The sequence below is a fragment of the Mustela nigripes genome, chromosome 4 (assembly GCF_022355385.1).
Source record: "Mustela nigripes isolate SB6536 chromosome 4, MUSNIG.SB6536, whole genome shotgun sequence".
Classification (NCBI taxonomy): Eukaryota; Metazoa; Chordata; class Mammalia; order Carnivora; family Mustelidae; genus Mustela; species Mustela nigripes.
This window is the reverse complement of record NC_081560.1, coordinates 15,143,527-15,156,457: the sequence shown is the minus strand read 5'-3', so window position 1 is coordinate 15,156,457 and position 12,931 is coordinate 15,143,527.

The following is a 12,931-nucleotide window of genomic DNA, read 5'->3' as shown; positions in this document are numbered from 1 at the left end:
ATGCTATTTTGGTTAGAGAGTGAGTCATACATGCTGGGAGCGAATTTCTCAGGCTTTCAAATTTAAATGGGAGTAAATAGTCCAAGGCATTCATTTTAGCATGGAGTGTTTTCTCCTGAAGTTCACAAAAAGAATCCATTGTGTTATGACTGGGTCATGCTTGATCCACCTTAGAAATTTTTTCAGAGTCACAGAATATTTATTTCTCAGAGACTGCACCAAGGTTCAAGAAGTTTTGGTCAGCATCCTTGCAAAGCCCCTATGATCCTAAAAAGGCTAAGGTAATTCCTCCCCTTCCTTTGTAGGCCCACTATTACGGTTATTGCATCTGCATTGGGTAATGACACCCACCTTTCCATTCTAAACATAGAAGGAAAGAGTAATTATTAGAGCCTAATTGCACTGAAAGAAAAACTTGTTTTTTTAAAATCTTGCTCCAGAATAATTGTGCATCACATGTGTTTCGAACAAAAATTTTAGACTAGAATTTAAGCCTAATATTCATGATAAATTGCCATTTTTTTCTCAACCTATCCTAATTAATAAATGCAAAACTCAAGCATTACATCTAAGCTTATTCATGTAAATGGATTATACTTCTGGAAAGAACCACCACGTGTGGTAATACCACAGTTCTTCGATGCCAAAACTTTCAAGGATTTGGTTCCTAAAAATCGGCAAATCTGGGTCAAAATCAGATGCCCTGAACTTGACTCCGTGGTTCTGCAGTCACAGTTTGGATTTACAGCTAACATACAAAAGTTAATTATTTCTTCTTAGATTTGTTGCTTTGAAGGGACATGGGGTGAAAGATTTTGGATGTGACGGAGTGGCAATCAGGTATCTGTTAGGGATTAACTTGAATAAAATGAACTGGTTGTTTTTCCCTTTCGAATATCAAACTACGAAAATTGACATCTTTCTTGAAACAGATAATAAAACAACTTTAAGGAAAACTTAGGTTTAATACTAGCAATTCACATTTTCAATGTTTCTGTATTACAGAAATTTTTTTTAGACAAGGAATTTTTTTTAGACAAGAAGTGTAATTAGGAATTTTTTTAAGACAAGAAGTGTAATTAACACGACAATTGACCTAAAGAGAAATATATATAGGGTTCCTTTCTTTTCATCTTTCCCTCTTTTAGAGGCAGATTCTTTTGCATATAGCAGCTAAATACCAAAAGAAAGTAATAACATTGTTCTTGGTTTTATAGTAATCAATAAAAAATATTTAGGGGTGCCTGGGAGGTTCAGTTGGCTGAGTGCCCAACTCTTAGTTTCAGCTCAGGTCATGATCTCAGGGTCATGGGATGGCGCCCCAAATTGGACTCCACACTGAGCAGGCAGTCTGTTTCTCTCCTTCTCCCCTTCCTCCACCATGCCCACATGTGCATGCCCTCTATCTAATAAATAAATCTTTTTAAAAATATATTTAAATTTGGGGCGCCTGGGTGGCTCAGTGGGTTAAGCCTCTGCCTTCGGCTCAAGTCGTGATCTCGGGGTCCTGGGATGGAGTCCTGCATCAGGCTCTCTGCTTGGCAGGGAGCCTGCTTCCTCCTCTCTCTCTCTGTCTGCCTCTCTGCCTACTTGTCATCTTGCTCTGTCAAATAAATAAATAAAATCTTTAAATATATATATATTTAATTATTATAAAATTAAATTAAATATTAATACATTTTCCAACAAACAAAGTTCTTAAGGATTATTGCTAACATTGTTTTGCTAAACAGTGATTACAAAATAATGCTGTGAAATATAAAGGAGAAAGTTAAGTAAGACACCACAAGTGGACAGAGTATTTTGGTCAAAGCATAACACTGGGTATTTAGTTAAAAAGAAGTTGGGGGGAATGGGGGAGGAGACACTATGTCTGTGTCCATATACTGGTTTCTCTCTGTATATTAAAGGAACGGGGAGTGGGAGGATGAACGACTAAAGAAAATTAGTCTGGAGTAGTCAGGATGTTGTAGGAAGGTGAGTGGGTGTCTTCTGAGGGAGCACAGTCTGGAGTTATAAGGCCTTCTTTGTAGCACACATCTCCTGCCTGTTGTGGGACACAGCTTCCCAATATCCAGTGTTTTCAATGGGACAAGTGAGTCCTTTACATGGATTGTTCCCATCAGTCTGTCAGAGTGACAGCCTGTGTCATTCTCAATACCTGTTAACTAGTTAATGATTCTGTGCTCAATTTTTCAGTGTGTTCTGTGTGTGTGTGTGTGTGTGTGTGTGTGCATGCGTGTGCTTTGAGGAAAGGTGGTGGGGGGAGGTTTCTATACCACCGAGCAAGTCACTGACACCAGCTGAGTGTCCTATAATTCAACTCAATTCTGACACTACATCCCTGGAGTTGGCTTCGGATCCAACAAGACCCCTACAGGACACGGCCCCTCACTTCAGATGCCAACTGCAGGTCCAGGCTGTCACTTGGGTCCCATTAACATGCTAGAGTGGCTCATGGAACTCAGGAACAGTAAGCCCAGATTACTTACTAGATCACCAGTTTATTATAAACAGATATAACTCAGAAAGAGCCAGATGGAAAATATGCATGGGGCACACAGGGTATGCAGAAAGGGCACAGAGCTCCCATGCCCTCTAAATGCACCGATCTCCCCTAATTTCCATGTGTTCACCAACCCAGAAGCTCTGTGAACCCCATGCTTCTGGGTTGTTGTGGAGGTTCCATTACATAAGCATGATTGATTAAGTTATTGTCTACTGGTAATTAAACTCAATATCTAGCCTCTCTCCCCTCCCCAGAGGTCAGGTGAGTGGCCTAAATGTTCCAACCCTCTAACCACAAGGCGGGTTCCCCTGGCAACCAGCCCAGGGTGACCCAAGAGCATTCCAAAAGTCGCCTCATTAACATAACAAAGATGCCTTTATAGAGCTCATCTAAAAAATCCTAGGGTTTTAGGCTTTTTCTGGCAGCAAAGGGGACAAAGATCGAATACATACTTATTCTAAATCACAATATCATGCTAGCTTACTTCCTGTTCTATGCTTCCTAATTTGGAATGGTACCACAGAACCCACTTCCTCTGTGTTGGTTCACAGTCTGGCCCTGCCTGTACAAGAGGACATGGAGAGACTGAAGAGGCAAAGTGGCCCAAGGGAACTTAGGAGGCTTGTCTTGGGCCCTGCCAGAGGAGTAGATCTTCATATCCACTCAGCAGGATCTTAAAACTTTGTATAGAGGCTTTAACAGGGCTCAGTCGACATATTCAGGCCTCAGAATCCTTGCTCTCTCAAGGTGACCTAAGCCCTTGAATATGGCTCCCATTGTGGGAATGGTGGGCGAAAGCACATTCCAATAACAGGGGATGGTGAAGAGCCTCTGATTCTCCCAGTCCAACTTGCAGGTCACCCAGAGGTCATGTCCTCTCAATGACCTTCTAGAATAGCCTGCCACTTTCAAATTAATATGATCACTACTCTTTTCTTTCTTTGGGCTTTTCCTGGGCTGTGACCAGTGGCCGGTCCCTATAACCATTTCAAAAAATGGGAACCAGGACCACATTTAAGGAATCCACAAGCTGTACCCATGGTTAGTATTTTAAAATTTTAACGAGAACAATAAATTGTTAACATGTGTTAGAATAAGGTTTAAGGAGAGAAAAATTGCTACTAGTTACCTTTCTTTCAGTCACAGGATGTTTAAGTTGAAAGGGAGCTTGGTGATGAGAAAACAGGCACAGAGATGGGGTGGCATGTCCCAGCTCACACTGGGTGGGTTATGGAGCATCGATAAGGGCCTATTTAGTCAGAGCAGCTCCACCTTGATTGAGCAGCCATTTTGTTGTTTATGCAGTAAAACTTAAACTGACCCTGCCCCCCCCCCCAGGGGATCTTACTTAAAACCAAGTCCAGGAAACCAGTCCCAGGTAGCAAAGACCAGATACAAGGGCGGGTCAGGCCAGGTGGAGACATCTAACCAGTGGAGTGTGCATACTGTCTCCCTAGCTACCAAGGAGTATAGGCTCCACCTTTTGGGCACCAATTCTGACCAAGGTGTTAGGCTAATTCAAATAGCTACTATGGGGTGAATGAATTGTAATTCAATTGGCCACCCATGTGTGACCTAGCATGACTGTGCAGCTTTCTCTGTGTGTTACAATCTCATTGGCCACCTGTGTGTGGCCAGGCTCAACCACATGGCTTTTGCTCTATAAAAGTTAGTCTGTAAGGCAGGGAGGGGTTGCCCTCTCTGTAAGAGGGGACCCCAACTGGTCAGTTTGATTCTGGATGCTTGGCGCAAAATAAAGCTTTGCTTGACCTTCGCTTTGTATCAGTCTCGCTTCCTTTGATTACGGACCTAACACACCCAGTGAGTACCCAGCCTTCTAGCCGACTTTCCCATTGCTCCCACTACTCTACCCTCTGTCCCATCATTGCTCTGGATCTTAAACCCCTTCCTGTGTCTTCATGGCTTTAAAGGAAGAAAATAATCTTTTTTTTTTTTTTAATTTAATTCAGTTTTAAAAGCCCACCAAAATCATGCTCAGGTCTTCACATTTAACTATTAAAGTAAAAAGATAAAAGAAAAAAAAAAAAATGGAGACCCATGTGGTGACTCAAGTCCATTCCTAGACATATATTCCTGAGAAAACTGCTCTCATCTGTATTAGGAAACTTCAGGAATTTTTTATGTCTTTGACAGGAGTCACAACTAACCAGTGTGTCCTTGGCCTCTGCTTCCTCTAGAGGAGACCACAGGAGTGTGCTCAGTCCTGAACCTAGCCACAGGTGGATCCTATAGCCTGTAGTGGCTACCAATCCTGGTTCAGGACACATCAGCTAATTTCAGCTCTTGGTTTTGGTAGAGGCCCTTATTATGTTCATAATTCATGAATTGGGCAACATCCCATCTAGCAAGTAGAAGGGAGCTCCTAAGTGCTACAGAAAGGAAACAGGTTTTAAAGGCAGAATAAGGAAGCCATCAACAAACCCAAAAAAGCATTATTTGGGGTGAGATCACCTTCCCATGAGGACAAAAGGGTCTTACTAGGTAGATTACCTCATCTTGCATTGGGGGATAGAGAGAGCCCAGGTGACATATGATGTTATTGGTGCTGACCAGAAAATTCCTGGCTGACCAGTTAAAACTACATTTCTAAGGGAGGTTGAAACTGTAATTACATTAGGGATTAAGCCACAGTTTGGTGACTTGGCCTAGCCTAAGTGACTTCATTGGGCTGGTAGTTTTCTTTCTGACAAGGGAGACACGTGATTGTAGTGGCGTATCTGTGGGGATTGATAGTGTTGCAGAAATGCCCCAGAAACCATCTCTGACCTCTCTTGGGCCGGAATCTGGAAAATGTGGGAAACCATGCTTTACTGGCCAGTAATCATAAATGGTCTGTTTGTATTAACTTTCTGAGAAGAGATCCTTTGTTTTTCCAGTCGTTAAAGTGGCCTTAAGATTGAAAATGCCAACACGAGTGAAATCCTTTGTAGGTATTTGATTAACTGTTCCTTCTGCATAGGCTGTCTTGGTTATTCTCATAATTATTGCTTTATTGACCCCATTTGACAGTTCAGAAACAAAGCCTCAGGGAAATTAAGAGATCTACCCACTGCCACTTGTCCCTTAAATGGGTAGCCCAAAAAGAGAAACAAAGTCTTTTACTTACTTCTGAGTGTCTTTACTTTCTCCCTTCATCACTTATTCTATGTTTTCATGTAGCCAGGGCACCAGGGATGTCTAACCAACTGCCTCCAGGAGGTCCCAAACAGTCCAAGTTCAGCCACTCACCACTGACAAAATCCAAAGGCAGAGAGACAGTGGTGGTGAACCAAAGGGATTTATTTCAGGGAGGTCACCATTGGGAAGACAGAGGACTAAGATCTCTAAGACTATCTCCAAAATGCCAAAAAATACTTCCAGGTTTACATAAGAAAAATGGGAGACAAAGTTCAGTGGGTACCTGCAGGTGGGCAGTATAGGTCAGGAGGATCATTGTCCTGGGGTGAGTCACACTTGGTCTTGCTGGCTCAGGGCTCTCCTTATTGCTTGAGGAGGTAGCTTTGGTTCCCAACACAAGGTCTTTTTCCAACTTAAGAGGTAAGTTGGGAAGAACTTAATTTGAAAGTGTAGACTGAGGTCAAAATGGAGGTCATTGATGCTCACTTTCATCAACCCCATTACATTTATAGTTTACACTAAAGAGGGCTTAGATCTAGTAAAACTTCCCCAGACTCTCCAGCTTTTCTCTAGACTCCAGCCAACTGCTCAGCAAAACCATAGGGTCTCTCATCTTCCTCTGGTTCCTGGTCTACATACCAAACATTGTCCAGACAAACTGAAAAGACTCCAACTAGACCAGGATGATTTTTTTTTTAAGTGAGGAGGAGGACACAGAGCCCCACCTTCTTTTAACATTCATTCATTCATTCATTCATTCATTCATTCATTCCTTTGTTCATTCCTTTTCATTCATTCATTGACTCAAATAGTTCACTCAAATAATTGACTCAAATACCTATTTGAAAATTAAATAAGTATAATATTCATTGCCTGTCTTCAAGGAGTTTGCAATCCATCCAGGGAGTTTACCTATATACAAGATCTGTTAGCAGTATTGTAAGCAGTGCCCAGAGGTACAAGAGCTCCCTGATCCCCGGGGTCCAAACAGGCCAGGTTCAGCCACTCATCATTGAGAGAATCCAAAGGCAGAGAGATGAGTGGTGGTGAAACAAGAAAGGAATTTATTTTAGCATACTAGTATCCCAAAGGCTTTCTCCAAAATGCTGAAAGTAATTCCAGGTTTACATAAGGGGAATGCAGAACAAAGGTTGATGGGTATGTGCAGCTGGGCAATAAAGGTCAGGTTGATCATTATCTTGGGGTCAATCATGCAGGGTCTTGCTAGCTCAGAGCAGACCTTATTGCTTGAGGGGGCAGTTTCATTTCCCATCATGGGATGCTTTGCCTGCAAGGTCTTTTGCCTGAGTTAAGAGATGAGCTGGAAAGAACTTTATTAGTTAGAAAAGTACAGACTGAGGTCAAAATGAAGGTAGTTAAAGTGACAACTGTGTCCTATTTTAATATCTTGTACTTCAGAATGTATAACATGGAATTTTATTGGACATATGGATTATAATTTTTTTTCTCTTAAAGATTTTATTTATTTATTTGACAGAGAGATCACAAGTAGGCAGAGAGAGGGGGGAAGCAGGCTTCCCACCAAGCAGAGAGCCCAATGAGGGGCTCGATCCCAGGACCCCGAGATCATGACCTGAGCTGAAGGCAGAGGCCCCAACCCACTGAGCCACCCAGGCGCCACTGGATTATAATTTTTTAAAAAGGGTCTTCTCAGGGCACCTGGGCGGCTCAATTGGTTAAGTATTGACTCTTCATTTTGGCTCAGGCCATAATCTCAGGGTCATGAGATTAAGTCCGGGTTGGGCTCCCACTCTGGATGTGGAGGGCTAGAAATTCTCTCTCCCTCTCCCCTTACCCTGCACCATCCCCCCCCCATGTGTTTTTATGTGCTCTCTCTCTCCAAAAAAGAGTCTTCTCAATGCTATTTACTGAATAATCTTGTGATGCTATCTTAATCTTAAGTTAAATATCCCTCTGTCTATAGTTCATTCATTTTCATTAATACATGGCATTTTATTGTTTATAAATATACCTAAGTGTCTATATCTTATTCAGAATGGATATTTGCGTTATTTCCAGTTTGGGGTGATTAGGATATAACCCAGTGCTTTCTCTTCCACTGCAGCTCTGATGTTGGGGTACACTCTCCTCATGGCTCTCTCATGCTCACTGAAATATCTGAGTGTGGATATTTTATACTAATTTTGCCAGTATAGTGTCGGCCCCTTAGAAAGAGAACCTATTGAATGGTCTGGCTTTGCAGATGGCGCTCCCACATCCACCAGCTGCCCAAGAACACTGGCTACACTGGAAAGAAGAATGTCACTGGTGAAAAGCTGTAACCCAATGGTCCAGAGTGTAGTTAGTGAGTGTGAGGAAGAGCAAACCATCTGAGCTGTTTTTGCACAAGGAGATAGAAGATCTCTGGCAGTTGTTAGGGAAATCCCTGCCATAAACCTCTCCAAGCTGCTCTTAAGACAGACTACAGATTTTTCCAGTGGCATTAACCTTTAACCTCAGTGCCCAACACTTACCAATAAGCTTTTATGTCTCAGCTGTGCATCATCAGAAACCATACCTCAGTGCCCCAGCCTAGTCTGTCACCAAACCCAAGTTGCCACACCAAAGAAGTCTCTGGATAATCTAGGGTTGCAGGACTCCTGGAAGTTGAATTGAAAGGACCTTTACCTTTGGACTTGATAATTGAAAAACAGCATTAGACCCACTAACTGAAAAACAATAGCCTGAAAGTGATGGCTTAAATTTGCCATAATGAAATATAATATTTAGGTATAATGATTTATAATTGACTATCAAAGAACATTTCTTTGATCTTTGATTGTTTGCTGTTTGTCACGCAGGCTTACGACAAATTTAAAGTCTAAAACTGTTTGAATTGATTGTTATGAAGTATAGTTTTAATTACTTTCCCAACTAATATGCTGATTGGGAAGTATCATAAAATTCAAAACATAAAATTTAGCTAGAGCACTGGCTAAAGTTTACATTTTACATTGTAGTTCGTATCATCAGCTATTTGCTTATTGTACTAGAAAGACATTTTTGTGTTTTTAATTTAGATCTCATGAAAAAAAGAAAGGACAACAGATCCCAAATAGAGTCACTTGTGCTAAGGCCTATATCACTTAACCAAGACTTACTACCTAACCTAATTACAGTTTCAGCCCCTCTCAGGAATGTAATCTTAACCAGTCAGTCTGGAATTTCCTGGTCAGCGCTATTGAGATAATCCATCTGATAGATCCCTACTGTCCCCTAAAGGAAGGTGACCTTGCCTGCCATAATCCATTCTTTGCTGGTAAGTTCCATTTCATACCATTTCTTGAAGCTTCTTTCTACCTGCTAAATGAAATGCTGCCTGATTCATAAATCATTGAATAAAGTCAATAAAATCTTTAAATTTATTTAGTTGAATTTTGTTTTTTTCAACAATGTCTAAATTCTTTCATTATGAAATAAATCATTATGTAATAATTAATATTCACTTGCCATGAAAAATTCACAAAGCAGTACTTTATAGACGTAAATTTGGGGTCACTAAATGATTATCCATTGTATATTTTATAGGAAGTGTTTATTATGGAAATTCATCATTATAAAAATAACTACTATTAAAATTTAGGGTAATAACATTATTTTGAACTTAGTTTTATTTTTAAATAAGTGGTATTTAAACTATTACGAATGGTTTAAGAATTTTCTGCTCACACTTCACCACCTTTCCCTAATGTTAACATCTTACATAACCATTATAAATGATCAAAACCAGGAAACTAACATTGATACAATACTATTAACTAATCAAAGACCTTATTCAAGTATTTTTAAAAAGACTATTTATTTATTTATTTATTTATTTGAGAGAGACTGAGAGACACAAGCAGGGGGAGCAGCAGAGGGAGAGAGATAAATAGGCTCCCCACTGAACAAGGGGCCTGGCTCCATCCTAAGACCCTGGGATCATGATCTGAGCCAAAGGCAGATGCTTAACTGACTGAGCCACCCTGGTGCCCCAGACCTTATTTAAACATTACCAGTTGTCCTAAGATGTGTTTTCCTGGTCCAGAAATAAAGATCCAATCCAGGGTCCCACATTGTATTTGGTTATCATGACTCTTGAGTCTCTCAATACAGAACAGTTTTGTTTTGCTTTGTTTTATTGATTTTTCTTTCATGACTTTGACAACTTTTAAAAGCACAGGCCATTTATTTTGTGGAATGTCCCATAATTTGAGGTTGTGTTATAATAAAAATATATATAATTTGGTCTTTGTCCGCTGCTCTTGCCACTGTGCTCTTAAAACCTTTGGATTTCTTGAGTGGTAGCAATGCCTTATTATGTTAAAGTGATTACTTCTAACCTTAGGTTGGGGTTAGTTGCCAAAGAAAACAAAAACAAAAACAAAAAGCAACCATGTGATTAGAGGGTTAGAACAGCCTCTGTGGAGGAGAAAAGGTCTAGAGACTGAGATTAATCATCAATAGCCAATGATTTGATTAACCATGCTTACTTAATGAAGACAACAACAAAAAAACCACTTTTGAATAAAAAGGGTCTGGAAGCTTCTGGCTTAGTGAACACATCAGTGTGCTGAGGAAATGGCATACCTAGAGAGGGCCATACCTAGAGCTCGGCACTCCTCTCATCCACCCACCCCTCAATACTTGCCCTATACATCTCTTCTTGAGTTGTATCCTTTATATAAAACTGTAATTGTTAAGTACAGCACTTTCCTGAGTTCCATGAGCCATTCTAACCCAGCCCCTTAAAACCTATGGCGTCTATGTTAACTCCAGATAGTTGGTGTCAGAATTGAATTGAATTGTAAGACATACAGCTGATGTCACAAAATTGGTCTTGGGAAACAACATGCAGGATTATCTGATGTCTCCTCCTGATAAATTTAGGTTATGATTTTCTTTTTGTAAGATTACCAGAGAAGTGATGTTGAGCCCTTTTCAGTACATTATGTCAGGACGTACATGACACTGATATCTCATTACTGAGATGTTAACTTTGATCATTCAGTTGAGATAGTGTCTTCCAGGTTTCTATACTGTAAAGCTATATTTTCCCCAAACCTATTATTTTTAAGTGTTGCACATTCTAAGATAAAATATGAAACTATTCATAACTTCTTCCCAGGTGTCAAAAATATTTTTTTTAATTAACAAGGATAAGAAAATAGAAATTCATTAGAGAATATCAAGAAATTTATCTGTATAACTGCATGACTTTTTGGAGAATACAGATGAGATACAGGAGGAGAATAAAAAAAGATCCAGAATTAATAGTTTCAGCAGAATGTAGCATTGAAACATCACTGATTGGACGGAAGCTAAATTTACTTTCTATCCCCATGTCAATCATAAGAGATGAATTGCCACTTCAACTTGAAGAGAAAAATCCCAAGACTCCACCAAACTTAATGTGCTTTCTGTGAATGCAAGTACACATCCATGTAACTTCAATATTCAGAGGACTAGTTGATAATTATCCACCTCAAACACAGATAACAAGGTTTGAGGGGACGTTACATACAAATTCTTCCAAATGACAAAAAAAACAGTGCTAACACTTTTTACTTCAAAGAAGTTTGTATTTTGTCTCTATGTTAACATCTTTGGGAGTAGAAAAAAATCAACTGGAGTTTGACAATAGTACAAAGATTGGCAGCATTTAGCGCATGCTTTTAGTAAAGATGAAGAAAATTAAATGCATATCAAAAAGAGCGTTAGGCATTTAAAATTGAAAATATGATTTAAAAAATATAGCTATAATTATTAATGCTACAAGATAGAACTATTTGAAAGTAAGGTCAAATAACACATGCAATTGTTAAATGCAATATAGATGATTTTTTTTTTAGCCAGCTGAACTCAATGTAGATGATACCAATTTTGTTGGCAACATCCAAAGAATCATAGTCAGGAGCCAGTCAAACAAACTTATGCCTTCTCTTCCTTGGGCCTGACCAGGGTGTTGACCTGGGCCACATCAATGTCATAGAGCTTCTTCACAGCCTGTTTGAAGTAGTGCTAAATGCTCTCACCAGTTTTAGATACTACTCCTGATATAAGCTATATAGAGATTATAATTATTATCAGATTTTTCGGATTCCAAAAAGATAAGACATGTCTATAGGTGAATATTTGGTGGGAACTTGTTCAGTAATTATGTGAATAGAAAAGAATGTATGTATTTTTTTTGTTTATTTATTTTAAAGATTTTATTTATTTATTTGGCAGAGAGAGATCACAAGTAGGCAGAAAGGCAGGCAGAGAGAGAGAGAAGGAGAAGGAAGCAGGCTCCCGCCTAGCAGAGAGCCCGATGCGGGATTCAATCCGAGGACCCTGGGATCCTGACCTGAGGCAAAGGCAGAGGCTTTAAACCACTGAGCCACCCAGGCACTCTCTATGTATTTTTAATAGTGTTGACTGCTGATGCCCTACAAAAACTTCCAGAACCTGCTGGTCAAGCAAAATCAAGTGTATTAGACTGAAGACAGCAAGGGAGAGTGCCATCTTCACAGTCTTAGTGTCTCAGCAGGGCAATGCTTTCGGGTCTGGACTCAGGTAATTTAAGGCAAGTCCTTCAAGGCCGGGAAATGGTGAAGATTGGCTGAAGGCTGTGATGTAATACTTTAGGATTGGTGAACACAGCAGGTCTTAAAACAAGTCTGGATAAACAAGTTTTTGTCCTGATAAGCAAGCTGTTTGTGCAGGTGAGCACACGGGGTTTTTTTTGATAAGACTAGCTGTTTGCCGCGATGAGGCAACTGTTTGCCTTGATAAATTGGTTTGCAGGAATTTCTTGAAGCAAATGATGAAGCTAGTTATTTATTAGTTTTCCATCTTATCTTCCTGGGCTAGAATTTCTTGGAGAAAAACAATTACGTTGTATTGACACAGATAATATCAATTCTCAACAGAATGTCTACAAAAACTGACTCTAGACAAAATAATTTGAATGACTAGGAGACAGGACAATGCCACAGATATACATGGGAAACAAAAGGGATTGCAACAGCAGATCATGAAGAAAATTTACAAAACATTCTATATTCCTTGTTTTATTTAAACTTGATAGAAAACATGCAACAACTTTTTTGACTTCTGTTAGAGCTAATTGAAAATGATTCTGTAAGATTAAGAGTCACTTATGACTTGTCCCCCTCCCAATCCCATCTTGTTTCATTGATTCTTCTCCTACCCACTTAGGCCCCCATGTTGCATCACCACTTCCTCATATCAGGGAGATCATATGATAGTTGTCTTTCTCTGCTTGACTTATTTCCCTAA